This window comes from Trichechus manatus, unplaced genomic scaffold, assembly GCF_000243295.1.
Source record: "Trichechus manatus latirostris isolate Lorelei unplaced genomic scaffold, TriManLat1.0 scaffold00041, whole genome shotgun sequence".
Lineage (NCBI taxonomy): Eukaryota > Metazoa > Chordata > Mammalia > Sirenia > Trichechidae > Trichechus > Trichechus manatus.
The window spans coordinates 9,762,074-9,784,629 of record NW_004443977.1 but is presented as its reverse complement, the minus strand read 5'-3'; the positions used below and the strand labels follow the sequence as shown (position 1 = coordinate 9,784,629).

Sequence of the window (22,556 nt, the reverse complement as noted above, 5' to 3'; positions counted from 1 at the left end):
AAGGGGAGTTTCCCTGAGGGTATCACCTGCATCCAATATATATGGACATTCTGGCAAAGCTCACTGGCTTTTGCTCACTCTGGATCCTGCACCCAGCTTGTCATCATCTTACCTCTGGTTCTTGGGACTTGAACCAGTGGCTTGCTGTATTGTCTGCAGATCCTGGGATACATCAGCCTCCACAGCCTGTAAGCTAGCAGCCTGCTGTCTTACCTGCCCATCTGGGATTCATCAGCCTCTGCAGCCCATGAGCCAGTGGCCTACCATTTGACTTGCAGCACCTATAGCTACATGAGTCAGGAGAAGCCCCCAGCCTGACGCCTGGCCCATGGACTTGGGACTTGCCAGCCTCTACAACCTCGTGGACCACTTCCTTGACATAAATCAATCAATCAATCTCTCTCTCTATATATATATATGTATATATATGCATTTCACTGGATTTGCTTCTCTAAAGAACCCAGCCTAAGACATTTTGTGTGTCTCTGTGTGCCTTTAGGATCCTAGAGACAAGCTGCCACATCTCCCAGGAAATATTGTACAACGAGACATTAAAGGAAAGAACAGGGAGAAAATTTATTTATTTAAGTAGAAGGCCACATAGGCTAATAATGGAAATCTTGTTTCAAAAACACCCAACTTAAATCCAGATTAGAAAGATTAATGTTTCACCACAAGTTCCACTATTTTCATTCAGTCTACACATATTTCTCAGCCACATATATACCCTGCTTAAAGACAGGCAAAGTCATTTATTTACTCTAAGTCCAAAGCAGTCTGCAAGGAACTTACTTTAGGAGCTAATAAACTGACCTCACCTAGAAAACAATATTTTGAATAATCTAACATATTTTACAACACTATTAATCTCACACATTTCTTGCTCCTACACATTATCCTTGGGGAATAAGTTAAGGGTTAAGCAGGGGGTACAAACACTAAGCTCTAGCCTGCAGAGTTCAAGTTTAGAAGAAAACAACCCTGTTTCTGTGGCTGAGCTCCTCAATCGGGGCCCAAACAAAAATGCTGAGCTAAAAAGAAATTAAAGGTTAGTTGACAGCAGAGCATTTGAGAAGCGAGTTCTTGGGAAGAAAAGTCTCTCTGAAACAGCCCTCAAGACATCTGAATATGGTTGTGCACAAAGGTCTTGACAAATATACACCAAAATTGTTAATGATGGCTATCTTGTGGGGAGGGGTGAGATGAAAGACTGGGGAGGGGAGGGGAGGGGGATACTTTTCCAGTTCACTTCATAGGCATCTGTATTGTCTGATCTTTGGAAAAAAAAAAAAAAAGCATCAATTACTCATGTGAAGAAGCTTCCAAGAGTCTCCAGGGTACTACTCCTCCTCCCAGCCACGCTGCATCAGCAGCTACCACCCACCCCTTGGTGACTCATGCCAAGCAGAACTCTGATGCGTAAGGAATCACATTCAATGCTGAAACCACACAGTGGAGAGTTTAAGAAAAGACAGGAGATAGGAAATACTATACTCCCCACTCGGTGGCTGTGAGATCAAATTACAAAATTCACATAAAGCACATGAAGTACTGTGCCTGGCTCACACTAAACATTTGTGCATGGTAGTTACCGCTTGCATTCTTCCTGGTACAAAACGATCTATAAACTTCTCCCCTTCAGCCCTTCCGCAGGCTGCAATGAAGGAGGAAAAAAAAACGCAAGGAGCAGGCAACAATAATTCCACCAGAAAATTTCAGCTATTACAAGTAATGCTCTTTTTTTCAAACATTTTATTGTGGTTTATTATGAAAGTTTACAGAGCAAATTAGTTTCCCATTCAACAATTTATATACATTTTGTTTCGTGACATTAGTTGCAATCCCCTCAATGTGACAGCACTCTACCCCCTTCCTCCCGGGGTTCCCCATTTCCATTTGCCCAACTTTCCTGTCCCTTTCTGCCTTCTGAACTTTGTTTTTGGGCAAATCTTAGCCTTTTGGTCTCGTACGATTGATTGTTCTGAGGAGTATGTTCCTCATAGGTGTTACTGTGTACTTTATAGGCCTGTCTATTGTTTGGCTGAAAGGTGATCTCCGGGAGTGGGTTCTAGTCCAGATTTGGAGGATAAGTAATGCTCTTTTATAAAAGGCATAGTTGTCTTGCTATTTGGGGACTTTTGTGAAATTTATTATATTACCAGTAACTATATTCTTCAGTTGCAGGTGTGACGGGACTAAAGAGCAGCTGAAAATGCTTTGGAACATACCAGAAGAAGGTATAAAGCAACCAAAACCTTTGTTTCCTTGCTTCTAGGTCTTCTTATGGTTTTTATAATTAGATGGTAGGGATTTCTCAAAAGACTGGGTGAAGAGAGTTAAACAGTGATTGTCCAGACCCTGGTTTCTAAATACCACTCTTCGGTAAAAGGAACCAGAGCTCTTTGAAAAATGGCTCATTCCAGGGCTGGAGCAGGGAAAGCAGAAGGTTAACCTGGAACATCTTGTGCTGCCAGAAAGTAAAGATGTGTTCAAAAATTGACAGACACACTCAAAAGGTCACAGGGAACATCTAACATCACACTTAGTGGTGAAAGACTCGATGCTTTCCCTCTGAGATCGGGAACAGAGTAAAGACATCTACTCACTCCCACCATTTCTATTCAACACTATACTGGAAATTCTAACCAGTGCAAGAGAAAGAAATTAAAGGCATCAAAATTGGAAAGGAACATGTAAAACTATCATTTACAAAAGACATGGACTCATACATAGAAGATCCTAAGGAATCTACAAAAAAAACCTACTAGAACTAATAAGCAAGTTTAGTAAGGTTGCAAGATACAAGATCAATATACAAAAATAAATTTTATTTCTATATGCTAGCAACAAGCAAGTAAAATACGAAATAAAAAATTCCATTCATAATAGCATCAAAAAAGAATAAAATATTTAGGAATAAATTTAACAGAAGAAGAATAAGATCTGTACATTGAAAACTATAAAATACTGCTGAGAGAAATTAAAGAAAATCCAAATAAATGGAGAGATATAACATGTTCATGAATTAAGAGTCAATATTATTAAGATAGTAAATCTCCTCAAATTGATCTATAAAGGAAACACAATCCCTGTCAAAATCCCAGCAAGCTTTTCTGTAGAAATTGACAAGCTGATCCCAAAATTTATATGGAAATGTGAAGGAGCTAGAATAGTCAAAACTATTTTGAAGTAACAATTAATTAATTAATTAAAAGTTGGAGGGTTTACACCATTTGATTTCAAAATTTAGTATAAAGCTATAAGAATCACGTATTAGCATGAAGTTAGACATACAGATCAATGGAACAGAATGAAGTCCAGAAATAAAACCTTGTATTTATGATCAACTGATTTTCAACAAAGTTGTCCAGGCAATTCAATGAGAGAAAAGATAGTCTTAAACAAATGATGTTGTAACAACTGAATGTCCATACCTAAAAATTAACTCAACATGGATCAGAGACCTAAACATAAGAACTACAACTATAATCTTCTAGAAGAAAACACAGAAGAAAGTTTTAGGACCTTGAGTTAAGCAAGATTTATTAGATATGATATCAAAAGCATAATCCATAAAATAAAAATTTGATTAACTGGACTTCATCACAATCAATAATTCAGAAATAATGAAAACAAAAACTCACAAACTGGGAGAAAATATTTGCAAATTATGTAACTGATAAAGGTCTTTAATCCAGAATATACAAAGAACTCTTACAAATCAATGATAAGAAAAACAACTCAATTTTAAAAACAGGCAAAATATTTGAATACATATTTCAGCAAAGAAAACATATAAATGGCTAATAAACACATGAAAAGATGCTCAGTGTCATTAGGGAAACAAAAACTGAAACTCCAGTAAGATATTACTACATACCCACTCCCATTGTCACTGAGTCGATTTCAGCTCATAGCGACCCTATAGGACAGAGAGAACTGCCCCATAGGGTTTCCAAGGATTGGCTGGTGGATTCGAACTGCTGACCTTTCAGTTAGCAGCCGATCTCTTAACCAGTGTGCCACCAGGGCTCCATTACACCACCTGAATGGCTATAATCAAATAGATTGATAATACTGAGTATTGGCGAGTATGTAGAGAAATTGGAACTTTCAAACACTGCTGGTGGAAATGTAAAATGTTGCAGCCACTTTTAAAAAGATCGACAATTTCTTAAAAGGTTTAATATGTAATGAGCCAGCAACTCCACTCATAGGTATCTACTCAAAAGAAATGAAAACATATGTCCACACAAAGACTAACACTGCTATGATGACAAGTATAACAGCAAAGTCTGGAAACAATCCAAATGCCCACCAACTGGTGAAGGAATACACATCCGTTCAATGAATGCCACTCAGCAATAAAAAAGAACTGAACTACTGATACATGTAACAACACGGATTAACCTCAAAAACATTATGCTAAGTGAAAGAAGCGAGATACAAAAGACTGTGTATTGTATGATTTCATTTTTATAAAATTTCTAGAAAAGGCAAAATTAGAAAGAAAGTACAAGAGTTGATGCCTGGGACTGGGAATAGGAACAAGGAATGACTGCAATGGGCAAAAGGGAACTTTCTGGTGTGATGAAAGTGTTCTGAAATTTTATTGTGGTGATGGTTACACAACTGTACAAATGTACTAAAAGTCATTGAACTATACTTTCATAGCAGATGAATCAATTATATGGTATGTATGTATGGTATATAAATTAAACAGGCTCCCTCTGACCAAATCTGGGACAATCAGAGCAGCAAAACAAATGATAGTATCAGATTAAATAAAAAATCCACGAATTCACATTGATACAAATGAATGAATGAATAAACAAATTGAGAGAAGGGACAACTCAGGATTCCAACTAATGAATGTAAAAAATCACCATTGCAAGGCACCACAGTAATAATGGCTTCAAGCAAGACACACCAGTTGATGCTAAAATTCGTGGGTGAAAAGATTGAGAAATAGGATAATTACATTGTCTCAAAATATCTCCCCCACAAAATATTAATTACAAAGGGAAAAATCATAACTTTACGGTGGAGAAAACTGGCAGACACTTTTTAATCAAGTGATCAAAAGTTAACATCTCCAGTAATAGTACAAATCAACATCATATACCTCATGATATGATGCACTGAAAGATACATCATCACTTCTGTGATATTCCTGCCAAACATGCAACACTGGAATGCATGAGGAAATATCAGACAATATCAACAAACTGATGGGCATTCTACAGAAGAGTTAGTCTGTACTCTTCAAAAGTGTCAAGCTCATAAAAGACAAAGAAAGGTTGAGGAACTATTCCAGATTAAAGGAGACGTAAAAATAAAAAATAACTGAATTGGATCCTGGGCCAGATAAAGGACACTAATGGGACAATTGACAATATTTGAATAGGTCTGTAGATTAACCCAAAACCAAACCTGTTGCCGTCAAGTCGACTCCGACTCATAGCAACCCTATAGGACAGAGTAGAACTGCCCAGTAGAGTTTCCAAGGAGTGCCTGGTGGATTCAAACTGCTGACCTTTTGGTTAGCAGCCACAGCACTTAACCACTATGCCACCAATAATAGTATTGTAGTTAGTACATGGTATTTGCGGTGTGACTGATCACTTTTGTGTGTGGCCTCTCTAGTCATGGTCTTGTAACTCCCACCAAAGTGACTGGGTGGGGCTTTGGGACAAGATAATTGTGGCCCACCAAAGGGATTGGTCAGTTTTGCCATCCTGCTGGGCTTGAAATGAGCCACCCCAGAGGCGGGAAAGAGAAGATTTCACCACCACCAAAGAAGAACAGCCAGGAGCCAGAACATCCTTTGGACCTGGGATCCCTGCACTGAGAAGCTTCTGGAAGCAGGAGACTGAGAGAGTGAGCCAGCTGTAACCCTGAAGATGGTGAGAAGTGGTGGCAGGAGAGACCTGGCAGCAGACACCCGGCAGCAGCAAACAGAGCAGTGGGCTTTCTGGCCCACAGAGAGAGAAAGCTGAGTGCCTTTGGGCAGAGTCCCTAGGGCCAGGGAGAAGTGTACCCGCAAGCATGGCTGGGAAGATGCTGTCCTGATGGAAGAACTGTATCTTGAGTGTTCCTGAGCCTGAATTGTAACTTTTACTTCCCTAATAAACCCCATAATTGTAAGTATGGTATGTGAGTTCTGTGTGGCCATTGCAATGCGCAGAGAAGTTGAGAGTGCTGTGGGAGGACAATTGGTGTCAGAATTGGTAAAGATGGCAGAGAGAGGAGGCATGTCTGATCACCTCATAGGAATCAGCCTTGGGCTGTTGATCTTGATTCTTCTTCCCCTGGTGAAGTTAGAGGAGGTCAGACGTCCCCTCATGCCATTTTTACAGTTGGCATCAGAAACGGGATTCTTTGCAATGGTTCCAGACTCATGAAAGCATGTGACTTTGTAAGAGACAGAACGAAGGGGCTTGGGAAGTGAAACTTTTGATTCCTGGATGGTTGCTTTAGTTGTTGCCTGTAATGGCTGAAGGAAAGGTTATACTGCAGCTCAGGGGAAAGAAGCCCCACCTGGAGTGGCCTGGGGCAAAAGCCAAACCAGAAGAGCAGGATGATTGATAGGCGGCCAGGGTCTACTGGTTCCACCCAGCCAGGGACCCAAGGCCACATGCATATGAATAGGAAGACAGTCAAGGGGTGGAGAAGATGAAACCAGAATGTTTTTAAAAGGGTTATGTGTTTAGGATTATGTGTTTAATTGAATGTACTATGGTTATTGAATGTTTCTCCTAGCTAGTACTGTAAAGCAGGCCTAAATGTATGGTAGAAATGAATATTGGGTATTATAGACTACAGACAGCGTGTAACTCTGCCTTCTGCCAATACTTGATTGAATATGCTAAAAGGGAACTAGAATTTGCCCAAGGGAAACAGGCTGTTTGAATGCAGTAGCCCTGCGTATAAAGTGGCTAAGCCCCACCCAGATTTGCATTTGAAAAGACATGCAGAACCAACCAGAACTTCTGAGAGAACAGGAGACTTGCACTTCAAGGAAGGACTGCAGAAAAAAAAGTGACTGTTTTCCTTTTAGAATTTCGAGCAAGTGGTTTGCTGTTGGATGCATGACATAGGAAAAGTCAGTGTCCATCAGAATGAGCCCCCTTCCAGGACTGGAAGTTAAAGGGAGGCAGCGAGTAGATAGCTGGGTCTGCTCGCTTGTGGTGACCACCTGGGTTCACTCAATGAGTGCAAGTAGGGAGAGTGCAGCAATAAAGAGAGTGCTGAGTTTGGACATGTTCCATTGGCACCCGCTGAACCAGCCCACAGGGGCTAGGGATGAAAGAGTGAGAGGAAAGGCTGGCTGGTCAGAAGTAAAGGAAGTTGTGTGGACTCTTAAGTTTACAGGTGGAATCCGTTGACCTAGCCCAAGGGAGCTAGAGATGAGAGAGTGTGAAGGGGCTGTCTGAAGTGCTGGGCAGTGTGTGAACTCTAGAGCCTAAGGCTGCTACCCACTGTGACCTCACTTCGATGGCTAGGGATGAGCTGACCAGAACCCAACCAAATGAAGAGAAAGATGTTTGACACTGTGAGCTGGTGTAGACTGCTGCAATTTGATGGCTTGCTCTAGACTGGACTTTGCTTATGGATGCAGATGCTCAAAGTTCCAACCAGAACAGAAGATTCTTCAAGACCAAGGAACATGCTTGTCTTCTCAGAGTACTGGTTTGACAGGGACTGGCAATTTAAACATTGGCTATCTAAAACAGGCAGAGATAAAGGCATGAAGTGGCTGGCTTAGATGTTTTGGTGACTATGCTTACATTAAATGAGGAGGACAAGGGAGAATCCCTATTAAATAGATATTTCTTTTCCTGATGGGTCTGGGGAAGAGAGGGTGAGAGCTGATTGTTAACAGGGTTAACTGATTGTAAAAACTGTAATTGTAGAAGCTGTAACTATGAAAGAGTGGACTAAGGGGGAGGCACTGCTGGACTGGAGTACAGTGGCTGAACCTAAAGTCCCTTAAAGGTTTTGCTATGCTGATACCTCGTAAGGCTCTGAGCAAGGGAATAATCTCTCAGTTAAATTTTATCAGAGGCCAGAAAGAGTGAAGACGAGATGACTTTTGGAGAACCTGACCAGATCAGATGGGAACTCGCAGCAGACCTAAAGGAGTGGTGCCTGAGTAACCTTACCCTGAGGATTCTTTGGCCTGTTGAAGGGCTGTTAATGACTGTTTTGGACTGGTAAAATGATTGGGAGGGGGAAGTTATCATCCAAATACGAAAGAATCATGGCTAGAAAAGCCAGGGGGTGGCCTGAGGTGGGATGGATCACTTTTGTGTGTGGCCTTTCCAGCCATGGTCTTATAACTCTCACCCAAGTGATTCAGTACGACTGTGTGATAGGGTAATTGTGGCCCACCAAAGGAACTGGTCAGTTTTGCCATCCTGCTGGGCTTGAAACCAGCCATCCCAGAGGCGGGAAAAAGAAGATCTCACCACACCATCAAGGAAGAACAGCCAGGATCCTGCCAACACATCCTTTGAACCTGGGATCCCTGCGCTGAGAAGCTCCTGGAAGCAGGAGACCAAGAGAGACAGCTGTAACCCTGAAGACAGTGAGAAGCAGTGGCAGGAAAGACTCAGCAGCGGGAGACAGTGCAGTGGGCTTCCCGGCCCAGAGAGAGAGAAAGTTGAGTGCCTTTGGGCAGAGGCCTAGGGACAGGGAGAAGCATGCCTGCAAACACGGGTAGGAAGAGGCTGTCCTGATGTAAGAACTATCCTGAGTGTTCCTGAGCCTGAATTGTAACTGTTACTTCCCTAATAAACCCCATAATCGTGAGTATGGTCTGTGAGTTGTGTGTGGCCATTGCAATGAATTATTGAAGTTTTTAGAAAGTATTCAGATGTAAAAGGGGTATTTTGTCTGCAACTTACTCTCAAACATCTCAAAAAAGACACATACACCCCCATACAGAGAGATTGAGCAAGTCAGTGCTGGTGGTGCAATGGTTAAGCGCTTAGCTGCAGTTTGAACCCATCCAGCGGCGCTGCAGGAGAAGACTGGGTGACTGCTTCCATAAAGATTACAGCCAAGAAAACCCTATGGGGGAGTTCTACTCTGTCACATGCGGTCACTATGAGTTGGAATCCACTTGATGCCACATAACAACATATATATGTATATATATATGAACTGCCAGAAGAATGAACAAATCTGTCTTGGAAGAAGTATAGCCAGAATGTTTCTTAGAAGTGAGGATGGCAAGGCTTCGTCTCACTTTGGACATGTTATCAGGAGGGAACAATCCCTGGAGAAGAACATCATGCTTAGTAAGGTAGAGAGCCAGTGAAAAAGAGGAAGACCTCTCAACAAGATGGACTGACACAGTGGCTTCAACAACGGGCTCAAACATAGCAATGATTGTGAGGATGGCAAAGGACCAGACAGTGTTTCGTTCTGTTGTACATAAGGTCGCTATGAGTTGGAATCAACTCAACGGCACCTAACAACAACAAATATATGTATCATGTATATATGTATGGGAGAGAGAATATGAATGAATAATAAAGCAAGGAAACTGGCAAATTCTGGCTTAAGGGACATGGTATGAGAAGGCAAACACCAGAGCCTTGCAGATGAAGTTTAACAGCACTTCCTCTGGGGACCATCAACACATCAAGGAGTGGAGCAGAGACTCCAACATTTAGGGGAGAAATGCTGATTCTATGTGAAAACCTCACTGCCCAAACAAACACAAGTCCTTGTCTTGCCCTCAACTGAGAAAGCAGTTGCTGTCAGCACCAAACTGAGAAACAGGCTGAAATAAGGACTTTCGGGCTAGGAAACAAGGGAGCACTGTGGAAGCTCGAGGGTTTCTATAATCAGTTATTCAAGGAGGGAACACGTTATCTTTTAATCCCCTTGAAATCAGACAGGAATGTCAGATTTTGGAAGGGCAGGGGAGGGCTACAATACAAAGCTTTTATCCTTTCTAAAATCCTTTACTATAGACAGGTCACTAATTATGAGACCCAGCTATGGGCTACGTGGAAGTCTCAGGGGGCGACAAAAAAGGACCAATCACATTCCTCATTTGCCTCAATCTTTTAGAGTCGGGGCAGGAAATAAGCCGCAATTACACAAAGAAGACTTCAACATGTGGCAGAAAGGGCTAAGACCCTGGAACAGGTCAACACAGAAACTCCCAACACTCTTTGTGCTATGATTTCACCCTGACCCCAGCAGATCTGTACCTCCATTCACTCAATCCATCAAGTCTTTCCAGCTCCACCTTCAAAAATACATCCTATCACCTAAGAGGAAAACTTAAGTCACTTCTGACTTCTTACTTTCCCTTATTCCGCAAAGCCATGCCAGTCATAAAACTTCAGAGAATTTCTTCATAGCATTCTGCCTCTTTTTATTATTTCTACCCCCACTCCAGATCTGAAACACCACAATAGCATCCAGACTGAAGTCTGTGTCTCCAGGGACTGCCGTTCTTAATCCCATCCTGCCGCCCACTTCCAGATTTTTTTTGTTCAAATACTGCTTTATCAGGTCACTCCCTTTTCAAAAATCATCCTGGAGTCCTCACTAAATATCACAGTGGTCCACTAATCACCTGCATCAGAATAACCTGGGGTACAGATTCAGAGAGGATTCAGTAGATCTGGGGTGGGGCCAGGAATCTGTATTTTTAGCAAGCAAGATGATTCTCATGTAAGTCAATAAATAAAATCTAGATTTCTTAGCTTAGGTTGAAGGACCCCATAGTCTGGCCTCAGTTTTTTATTTTAGGCTTATGTATTTCCATTTCCTCCTACCAGGACTCCAGAAACTCCTCTTATAAAGCCCCCAGTCTCAGGAATCTGAACTTCCTGCTTTATCATCTTCATACAGTATTCAGAAACTGCATATCCCATGCTGCTCACCAATCTTCTTGGGTCTAAGGGAACTCTGCCTCAAGTTTCCTTTTTAAGTGAAAGATTAGTAGCCTATACTAGAAAATCTATCGCTGTTGTTTCAAGCCATCAAATCTCCAGGACCAGGCCCAGACCAACTTGGACAAGGTATCTATTTCTACAGAAAGCAATTATTCATTACCCGCTGATTAAATCACCCTCCTATATTACAGGAGATTGCTTGGCTCTAGGAATCTGCAGTTTCCTTTTCCTCCTCCCTCTTGGTGTTTCCCCAGTCACCAGGGGGAACTCAGGGCATCAGAAATGGTTCAGAGTCTACAACTCACAAGATCTCTGATGAGATTAGTTCAGTTGTTTAATGTTATTAAAAGATAGAACCAACTTAGCTGGAAACAAACAGAATGGGGAGGAGTGTAGGAATCAGGCCCATCTTCTCTTACGAACTACATCCCACACTATGTATCTTTAAAGAAAGCTGGAGGAGTAATCAACTTCTTAAAGCCCTACTGAGAAAGGGTTACCAATGCCACAGCCCCAGTGAGAAGGGAGGGTTAGTACCACAAGTCAAGTGAACCCACAAGTAGCCCTTGTGAAAGACAGTTACGTAATGTAAAATGAGTTAACAAACCTGAAGAAAAGATCAGCAACTAGAGATAAGGAAAGTAAATCTACAAATTACTGAAAAGTGAAACCAGCTGAAGGTTTAACAGAATTAGGTAACTAGCTCACCCGACTCCTGGACCTTTATGAACTTTGAGAAGAAAGCTCTTTCCTCCTCCTCAGGTGTGAGCTATGGAGCAGTGGTCCTCAAAGTACGGTCCACAGACTCCAAGAGAACCCTGAGACCCTTTCAGGGTTCTGGTAGGTCAAAACTATTTTCATAACAGAACTAAGATGTTACTTGCCTTTTTTACTGTGCTAACCTTTGCACTGATGGTTTGAAAGCAGTGGTGGGTAAAACTGCTGGCACCTTACCATGAACCAAGAAAATGGCACCAAGTTATTTCAGCAGTTGTTATACTCTTCGCCACCACGCACTTCTTCACCAGACAGTGGAAAAATAAATGCCAGTTTTACTTAAGGATGTCCTTGATGATGCAGTAAAAATTAAATTAAATCTCAATCCTTGGAGTATGTATCTTCTTAGCGTTCCGTATGACAAAGTGAGAAGTACATATGAAACATCTTTGCTGCTTACAAGATGGTTGTAAGGAAAGCAATCCTGTGATTGTTTGAATGGCAAGCTTTCTTTTTTTATGGAACACGTCTTCTTGGTTATTCAGATTTTGGTATGTGGCAGACATTTTCTTGGAAACGAAACAAAGTAAGCCTGTTGTTTCAAGGAAAACAACTGACAGTTATTTATTGCCAGTGATGAAATTTGAAATTCCAAGAGAAAATTAGAATTCTGAAAAACTTGTATCTGCCACCATGAACTTGAGTTTCCCAATACTCTTCTGATGAGATCATGGTGACATTATGAATATGATTTTTGATACTGTATAATAAAATGTGGCAACAATTGGAAGATCTGCATAACTCAGTGAACCAGTATTTTCCAAATAGCTAACACACGATGCTACAGAATCATGCATGGGTAAAAGAGCCATTCAAAGTGCGAGACAGACCACTGTATTTTAATGTAACAAAGTATGAAAAGTTCACTGATATCATTTCCAATTCCACATAGCAATTAACCTTTACAAAATCACCCCTTGCTAAATTTTGTGTAGTACCAAAGAAAAAAACTCACAATTATCTGAAAAGGCTATGGAATTACTGCTCCCTTTTCAATTAAATATCTGGGTGAGGCTGGATTTTTTTCATAATTCAATATATCACAACAGATTGAACACAGAAACAGATATGAAAATCTAGCTGTCTTCAAGTAAGCCAGACACTTAAAAATTCTGCAAAAACAATGCCACCTTCTCACTAATTTTTGAAACAGCATTTCTCATTTTAAAAATGCTACCTCTGTTAACTTGTAAGATGTTAATTATTTCTAAATGAATTAATAATTCAATTTCTAACATGCCAAATATCGAGATATATATATCCCACATTAAAAAATTACTGAAGACCCCAAGGAGCTTTTAAAGTGCATAAAGAGGTCCTGAGACCAAAAATCTGAAAATCCCTGGTCTAGAGCAGCCTCTCCAAGATATCCACAAGGGCTCCTTAATGACAACGTCCTTCGTATTTCAAGGCCTAAGAGATATTAGTACTGATAATATTTGTTCCAAAATGCCAGATCTGACTTCCCAGTTCTGCCAGAAGAAAGGCTTTAAGGTCCAGGGCATTAAAGAAAAACCCTGTCTCTGCATTTCACTGACAGACCAAAGCACCCAATCCCACACAAAAATCCAAGGAGCCTATGCTCAGATACTCCCAAGGCCATAGAAAGACTCTAGAAGGGAAGCTAAACCCAACTCCAGGTCATGGGTATCAGCCATACCCTAAAGTTCTAGATACAGTTTTTCAGCAAGTGACAACTTTTCATTCACATATTCAGTTTTGTAGGAGGTTAGGCAGTCTCAGCCCCCTTCTTCTGCCAATCCCTTCAATGCTGGGCTCAGTCTTCTCACTTTGCCTGGCACATAGTAAGCACCCAATAAATGGCAGCTGCAATTATTACCACATGCTCTCCCAGAGCAACCTCTTCCATCCCATGACTTCAACCACCTCCTATATACTGGACTTTCTATCACCACCCAGACCTCTGTGGTGAGCTCCAGAACAAGAAAATGACCTCCTGGGCCTTTGCACCTGGATGTGCTGCAGGGACCTCAACTCAGGAAGTTCAGAATATAACTCTTTTATCCTTCTCTTTAAAGTTGCCCCTCCTCGTGATAGCCCCCCTCGTCCTGCATCACCACCCACCTGGTCACTCAAGTCAGAAATCTGGGCTCATTCTAGACTGCTCCTTGACCCACTCCCCCTGCGGCTACTTTGCCACCAGATTTTGTCAATCTTACTATCTTTAACATCTCTCTAAACCTTTTCCATTCCCACTGCAACCCCCATAAAGCTCTCATCATCTCTAGCCTGGACCACTTCAATAGGTTTCCCATTGGCTCCCTACACCAGTCTAAAATCCTTCTTATTAAACTTGCACAGTGATGCTACAGTAATCTCTCTCAAACACAAACCTGATGTTATTTTCCTGCTAATTATCTTTCTATGGTTTTCCTAGAACAGTCTTCAAACCATTTTACTCATGGACCCCAAAAGAATTTTTAAAATCATGTATTGCTTGTACATTTTAAAGTTGACAACTAAAATTTTTCATCACAAGTTTTTTGTTGTGTTGTTAAGAGGAGATAAAAAATATTAAACATTTTATAAAAAGAAATAAGGTTAACTATAATTGGAATAAACAATTCATGACCTGATTTGATAAAATAGGCTTTAATTATCTTACTGAATAACAATAAAAATATCTTAGATTTTTTTATGCAAGGCTTTATCCAATATGGAGCCCTGGTAGCACAGTGGTTAAGAGCTTGGCTGATAACCAAAAGGTTGGCAGTTCGAATCCATTAGCCACTCTTTGGAAACCCTATGGGGAAGTTCTACTCTGTCCTGTAGGGCCACTATGAGTAGGAATCAACTTGACGGCAAGGTGTTTGGTTTGGTATCCAATACAGCTTGAAAAAACATTCCAGTTACATTTAACTACTCTGCCCTTCTGAATTCAAAATATCCCAACATGGAACAAGCTTCACCCTAACAGCAATGCGTTAGGCAAGGAAAGACAAGAGGAGACTCCTGGGTTTGGGAGGTAACTTAACTATTAATGGAGGCTTCCCTGTCTAATCAGTATTTCCAAATTATCCCATGTTTGGCAACCTGAGTTGGTTTTTACACTCAGGATGATACACTATAGTAAGATGTGGGAAGCATGAGGGATATGCAAGTTGCCCCCTCGCACTGCCCCCCCCCCTTTTTTTTAAAGTAAGGGCAGTTTTAGAAAAAAATTTCATTTGGAAGTTCAACATCAAATCTGCTGCCGTCACTGTGAATCGACTCCAACTGACAGCAACCCTGTAGGACAGAGTAGAACTGCCTCACAGGGTTTCCAAGGCTGTAAATCTTTACAGAAGCCAACTGCCACATCTTTCTCCAGTGGAGCCCTGCTGGGTTCAACTTAGCAGTCAAGGGCTTAACGACTGTACCACTAGGGCTGTCAATTGATTCTTTTAAAGGTATATGTGAGCCCTGATTACCCCAGTTTGAAAACCACTGCTCTGGAGAATACAGTTTTAACTCATCAAAACATCCAAGGCCCTTTTTGATCTAGGCTCTACTTCCCTCCTTTTTGGCACTGGATGGCTCTCTCCAACCTCAGTTCAGGACTGTTAAACTGTTTCCAGTTCTCATTTCAGGCCTTGCTGTATCTTTTCTAAAGTTACTCTGTATCTGGAATGTCCTCCCACCTCTTTATTCCTAGGAAACCCTTGACAAATTTTCAAGGCTCCTTAGTTCAATAAGCAGCTGATAACTTTCTGGGCACCAAGGGGGTGGTTTTTAATGTAAGTTTCTCGGTATTTATGGCAAGAAATGGGAAGGACTGAATGGAATACGGTCCCAAAGGGACCTCGTCTGCTGGTTCCCCATCAAAACGCCTAGATTTGGCTAAATCAACAGGTGCCGAAGCTAAGGAAGATGTGATGTGAATCATCTGGGAGAGCAGAGATGACCTCATAACGATGGAAGCCATTAAAACATTTCCTAGAACCAGAATGGAAAGGTGAAGACCCGGGAACTTGGGTAACGTAGTTGTGCAAGTTTGGGTTAAGTACCTTTCTTCTGTTCTATCAGAGCATAGTACAGTAAGCGCCTGTTTACTTCACTAAAATCTCCTCTAGACTATGAGCTCCGTGAAAACACGTCTGTCTGGTTTACCACTGTATCCTCCCAGGGCCTTCCATTGTAACTGACTCATTAAATATTCGTCGGTGTTTGTTAAAAATTGTTGAGTGAATGACTAAATGAAAGAATGGATGGATGGATACATGAAGAGTGTTAAATTCCACAGGATCCTGGATCCCGCTGGAATCTCTACAGTTTAGGGAAGTATTTCTCTATAGGGACTCAGGACGGGGACGTGAAAATGTTGGTATCCCTGTTAAATTCAATCCTGAAGCCTGTGAAGCTTTGACTTAACCCCATGCGAGAATTTAAACCGCAGCGCGGCGGGAAAAAGGAGGCACCGAGGCCCAGGGCACCCAGAGGCATGGTGGAGTGGAAGGGTTCCGAGGAGGCGCAAAGTCCCGGCCGGGTAGGAGGCCGCGGGTCCCTCGCCTCTCTCGGGGGATGGAGGCGCGGCAAGCAGGAAGCGGGGCTGGGCGGGAGCGGTCCGAGGGCCAGGGCAGGAGAGGTCGGAGGGCTAGGGACGGGCTCAAAAGGACGCCGAGCAGAGGGGCGGAAGAGTTGGGCCAGTTCCCCCGATTCCGCAGCATCACTCACCTAGCGGACCCAGCTTCGCCCCGGCTCGGCGCCGGCTCCGCGAGGCTCTCTCCCTCGGCCTGCTGAGCCTGCAGGCGGGCGGCCTCAGGCGCCCCTAGCAACCACGCAACACCACGCGACCCGCGCTCTCAGCCGCTGCTGCCTGCCACGCACAGCGCGCGCCCCCAGCGGACAGACCGAGGACCCGGAACGGGCGGCCAGGGGTGGGCGGAAGACCGGCGCGCGGAATCTTGGGGGTTGTGGGGACGGGCGGTCACCTGCCTCGCGCACTCGCGGTCGCTTCAGTGCCGGTGGGACCCGGCGAGCGGAACTCTGGGAGATGTAGTGCCGAGGTTAAATCCCAGAAAGGCTGGATTCTGGGACTCCAGAACTCGCACTCTCTACCTAACCCCTGTGGATCATTCTTTGGCCGTACCTTACTTCACTCCTATGAAATCAAAGATCCCAGGCTTTATTAAAGCATTTTCTGAGTAGTATTTTCCAGTACAAGCTTTGAGTTCGACCCCAGGAAACGAGAGATAGCGTGATCCGCTTTGCCTGCTTCTAACCCACCTTCCCCTAACCTTAACCCATCATGCAGGCCACAGCTACAACCACCTGCTTCCTGGGCTTCAAGCGTGAATTTTAAGAAATACCGACTCATTCATTATCTCCCCAGGTAAGACGGATCCGTGCCACCTCAGTCCCAGATGCCCTTGGACCTAATGGATTTGGAGACCTAAAGAGTTGGAGGGTGAAAGGATCTTTAACTAAGCTGTTGGCTACAGAAAAAAAGGAGGCAATCAAAGATGAAACTAACCTCATGAAAACAGCCTGGAGGAGAGCAAGGATGCTCAATAAGTAATTGACTCAGGCAACCATCATTGATGGATGCTAAAACCATTAGAGGATTCTGGAGAATTTTATACTTAAAGGATACCTGCCATCCCCTGTATATACTAATTAATGTTAGATCACTAAACGTGGGGCATCTATACATTTTGTGTCTCCTAATGTGATGCAATTTGAATTACACAGCAATATTTACATATTTTTGTAAAAAAAATTTTAATCTGAATCATACCAAACTTTTGGTTCTAACTTTCAGTTTACAGGATATAAAGAGGAACAATTAAATGACACCACAAGAAATTAATCAGTCAAATCCATAATGTAGGCCAATGTACAAGATGAATGACCTGGTTTCAATAATTGAAGGGTATGAAAAAAGGGGGGGGGGTGTTCTAGATTATAAGAGATTTAAGACATAAATGAGTGGACCTTGTTTGGATTCTGATTCATACAAATCAACTGTAAAAAGGCATTTTGAGACAATGGAGAAATCTGAATATGGACTGGGGACATTAAGAACATAGATGACATTAAGAAATCACTGTGAATTTTCCTAGGTATTGTAGTGGGTTAAATGGTGGCTCCAAAAAAAAGATATGTCCATGTGCTAATCCCAGGAACCTGTAACTATTACCTTATATGGCAAATGATGTGATTAAGTAAAGGATTTCGAGAGGAAGCATTTTCTGTGGATTACCTGGGTGGGCCCTAAATCCAATGACAAGTGTCCTTATAAGAGTAAGTCAGAGAGAGAGATTTGACAGAGAAGATACAGAGAGGAGGAGGAGGCGATATGATCACAGAGGCAGAGATTGGAGTGATGTGACTACAAGCCAAGGAACACCTGGATCTACCAGAAGCTGGACAAGGCAAGGGATGAATTATCCCCCAGTCTTAGGAGAGAATGAGGCTCTGACAACCCCTTGATTTTGCACTTCTGTCTTCCAAAAATGTGAGAGAATAAATTTCTGTTGTTTTAAGCTACCAAGTTTGTGGTAATTGGTTACAGCTGCCACAGGAAACTAATATTTGACATTTGGTTATATAAGAAAATATCCTTATTTATTCATTTTTTTTTTGGCAAGCCTTTTCTCTCCTGGGTGGTGATATGGCTGGGGCTTCACCAGCCTCACTGTGTCTGCCATTTTCAATTTTCAGAGTCTGTTAACCTTTTGGCTAGCAAAAACCGAAAAACCAAACCCGCTGCCATTGAGTTGACTCTGACTCATAGCGACCCTATAGGACAGAGTAGAACTGCCCCATACGGTTTCCAAGGAGTGCCTGGTGGATTCAAACTGCTGACCTTTTGGTTAGCAGCCACAGCTGAGTGCGTTAACCATTTGCACCACTCAGGGTCTCCTAGTTAGTATATCAATATTGGTTCATTAATTGTAACAAATGTATTCTAATGTAAGATGTTAATAATAGGGGAAATGGGGGGGGGCAGGGAACTACAGCAAGAGAAACCCAGCAAACCCACTTTAACCAACTAATCAGAGGTAACTTCACCAACAGTGGGAACCAGCAACATCATGAGCCTCCAAGTACAATATATACTGAGAAGATACATCATCACTTACATAGTGTTTCTGCCAAAATGGTGTAACCTGAATCAAATCACAAAGAAACATCAGATATACTCAGATTGGCCTGTGTTCTTCAAAATGGTAATCAATGTCATAAAGACAAAGGCTGAGGAACGTTTCTAGATTAGAGACTGAAAAGACGACAACCAAATGCAAAGCATGATTTCGGGTTGGATCCTGGACTAGGAGGAAAAATTGGTATAAAGAACATTACTGGAACAACTGACAATATTTGAACATCAGATTTAACACTGATAAATACTTTTAATTAATCAACTAGCTATATATTAGTTAATAGTATTGGATCAATGTTAAATTTCCTGATTTTGTTCATTATGCTGTGGTTAAATAAAAGGATATCCTTGATCTTAAGAAATATACACTTAACTATTTACAGGTAATGGAGCATGATATTGTTATCAGTTGCAGTTGACCTTATGTATAACAGAACAAAATCTTGACTGGTCCTGTGCCATCTTCATGATCATTGGTATGTTTGAGTCCATTGTTGTGACTATTATGTCAATGCATCTCATTGAAGGTTTCCTTCATTTTCACTGACCCTTTACCAAACATGATGTTCTTTTTTAGTGGTTGGCCTTTTCTGATGACATGTCCAAAGTAAGTGAGCCAAAGTCTCACCATCATCCCTTCTAAGGAGCATTCTGGTTGTGATGATATTCACTGCTTATTCTCAAATGGTTCAGAAAAATATGCTAAAGCTAATGTGGCAAAATGTTAACAACTAGTGAATCTGAATGAAGGGTATATAGGAAATTTTTGTACTGTTCCTGCAACCTTTCTGTAAGTTCAAAACAGAATTAAAAAATATATATACAGCCATGAAAATTTTAAAAAGAAATAGATAATGTGGTGAATGTTGATAACAGAATCTGTGGGATGGGGAATGAGGGTTATTATGCCATTCTGTCTTCTTTTATGTGTTTGAAAACTTTAACCAACCTCCCCGCCACAAAAAAAAGTTAAAATGCACACACGCTCATCACAAAAAACACATGCATGAAACCTCAAACCTTCCAGACATTCTCTGAATTCCAGGCACTACTCAGACCATTCACTCCAAACCCCCACAGCACTTTGTATATATAAAATTGTTCTAAAAATAGTTTTTTTTTAAAAAAATACCCCATCATTAGAAGCCCAGCAAACTCACATTAACCAAGCGATCAGAGGTAACTTTACCAATAGTGGAAAACAGCAAAATCATGAGCTGTTCTCAGCACCTCCTATATGTAAAAACTGTCACAGTAATTGCTAGGTGTAAAATTGTGTGTGTGGTATTTCAAATTCTTTAGATTGTATGCTCCCAAGGATGGGGCCATGTTTTCTTACTACACATCCTCATAAATTGATTAACTATTTGTTTACCCAACAGATAGCCTATAAAGTTTGGATGTAAATTTAATTGCTCTACATTGAATTGTTTGTGTACTACATAAGCATGACATTTCAAACTAATTATCTGATGAATTGTTTGAAAAAACGAATAAGGTAATTTTTCCTATTTTTTAGGAAAAAAATTCTAGATTTTAAAATACATTGTATTTGCCTAAATCCATACAGGTCTTTACACATAATAGAGTCAAAAAGTGTAGTAGACTGAGTGCTTGGATCCCAATCAGGGAATAAACACTGGAAATTTGAGCAAAGGAATTTTCAACAGAAGAAGTGCTTCTAACTCCGTTATCTATTTAGTTTAAAGGAAATATGAAGGATACTGAAACAGAATAAATGGCATCTCAATATATAATCAGTCAAATTCAATGTGGGGAAATTCTACTGGGCAAATGGTCCAGTTTCTTCAACAAATAAAATAGCACCCTCCCCAAAAAAGAGGAAACTGTTTTATATAAAAAGTCTTAAGAGCGTATCAACCAAATGTAATGAGTGGACCTTGTCTAGAACTGCATTTAAACAAACTAACCATAAGTCAAGGAATACTTAAGTCAGTATAAATACTTAATGTTAAGCAACTATTGTTAATTTTTGTCAAGTGTTGTACAGTACCGTGGTTTTGTTTTTAAAAAAAGTTCTGATATGTTAGACATAGGTACCACACTACTTATGGGAAACATTATATGTTGCCTGGGCTTTGTTTTAAAATACTCAGATAAACAGAAGAATAGATAGGGTAGCTGTTGCAGTGGTGATGGGGTTCACTGAACTAATTTAATCTCTCTACATTTGTGTATGTTTGGAAACTTCCAACAATCAGACTTTGCAAACTTAACATGTTCAAAACTAAACTCTAATTTTCCCATCCATCACTGCTCCACCAGTAGCCTTTCCCATTTCAGTTAATGGCAATTCCATCCTTCCAATCGCTTAGGCTGAAAACCCTGGAGAGATCCTTGAATGCTTTTCTTTGTTCCTACCCCCACATCCAGTCAGTCAGGAAATCCTATTTGTTCCATGTACAAAACATGACTACTTTTCACCACTCCAGTCCAGGATACCATTATCTCTCACAATAGCCGCCTACTGGCTCACTCTGCCTCACTCCCCCCAGTCCATTTGCAATACCAAAATGAAGAGTGATCCTTTTAGAATGGAAGGTAGATCACATCACTCCTTTGTTCAAAACCCTCCAATATATCCCTACTCCTTTCAAAGAAAAACCCCAAGTCTTCACCAAGGTCTACAAGGCCTACATCTGGCCCCCACTACCTTCCTGTCCTCATTTCTTATTAGTCTCCCTTTTTCTCTCTGCTCCAGCCAAACTGGCCTCTCTCATACACACTGGGTATGCTTCCATCTCAGGGCCTTTGAGTGACCACTGTCTCTGCCTAGGCTTTTCCCTCAGATGGTTGCATTTCCTCCCTCACCTCCTTCTTTACTCAAATGTCACCTTCCCAGTGAGACCTACCCAGACCATCCAACTCAGCACTCCTCATCCTCCTTCCCCTATTTTTCTCCAGAGCTTTTTATCACCTTCCTACATATTATATATAATTCACTTCTTTTAATAAGTTCACTGCCTCTCCCACCAGAATGGAAACTCTGTAACAGACTGTTTCTAATTTTGTTCACTGCTTTATCTCCAGTGCCTAGAATAGTATATGGCACATAGAAAACACTCAATACACGTTGAACTGAACTGAAATGATCTGGATAGGAAGAAACTATGGTTGCCCCTAGAAATATGTTATTTTTGTTAAAGTAAAAACATAAGACAGTGGGCAATGAAGATGAGGACTAAATAAAATTCCTTATAGAAATAAGGGCACGTTACTCATCTTTCATTTCTAAAACACTTGGAATTTAGTAAAGGACAGAAAGGAATCTCCCCCATTTTATGGACGGAGAAATTAGGACCCTGGGAAGCTTGTCCCAAGCCATCCAGTGAGTTAAGGTTTAAGCTTTGCAGTATGTTTCCAGTTGGATTAAGATTCTAACTAATGGGCCTTTCATATACTCCTTTCTGGTAAATTGTACAACTTTCATAAATAGCTGCCCTTCTACAGCATGGACTGCCAAAAGAACAAACAAGTCTCTCTTGGAAGAAGTATAACCAGAATGCTCCTTAGAAGCAAGGATGGCGAGACTATGTCTCATATACTTGGGACATGTTACCAGGAGGGCTCAGTCCCTGGAGAAGGACATCATGCTTGGTGAAGTGGAGGGTCAGCGAAAAAGATGAAGACCCTCAACAAGATGGATTGACACAGTGGCTGCAACAATGGGCTCAAGCATAACAACAACTGTAAGGATGGCGCAGGACTGGGCAGTGTTTTGTTCTGCTGTA

The 22,556-nt window shown here is 41.4% G+C and overlaps 1 protein-coding gene across 1 annotated transcript in view; it reads right to left on the bottom strand.

Annotated features, from left to right (window-relative positions):
• The window catches only part of TTLL4 (tubulin tyrosine ligase like 4), a 38,704-nt gene extending 22,184 nt beyond the window's left edge, over positions 1-16,520 (bottom strand). Inside the window, exon 1 of the mRNA XM_023731310.1 lies at positions 16,374-16,520. The gene's annotated coding sequence lies outside the window, so the exon portion shown is untranslated. The remainder of the gene's footprint in view (positions 1-16,373) is intronic.
• Positions 16,521-22,556: the final 6,036 nt, after the last annotated feature.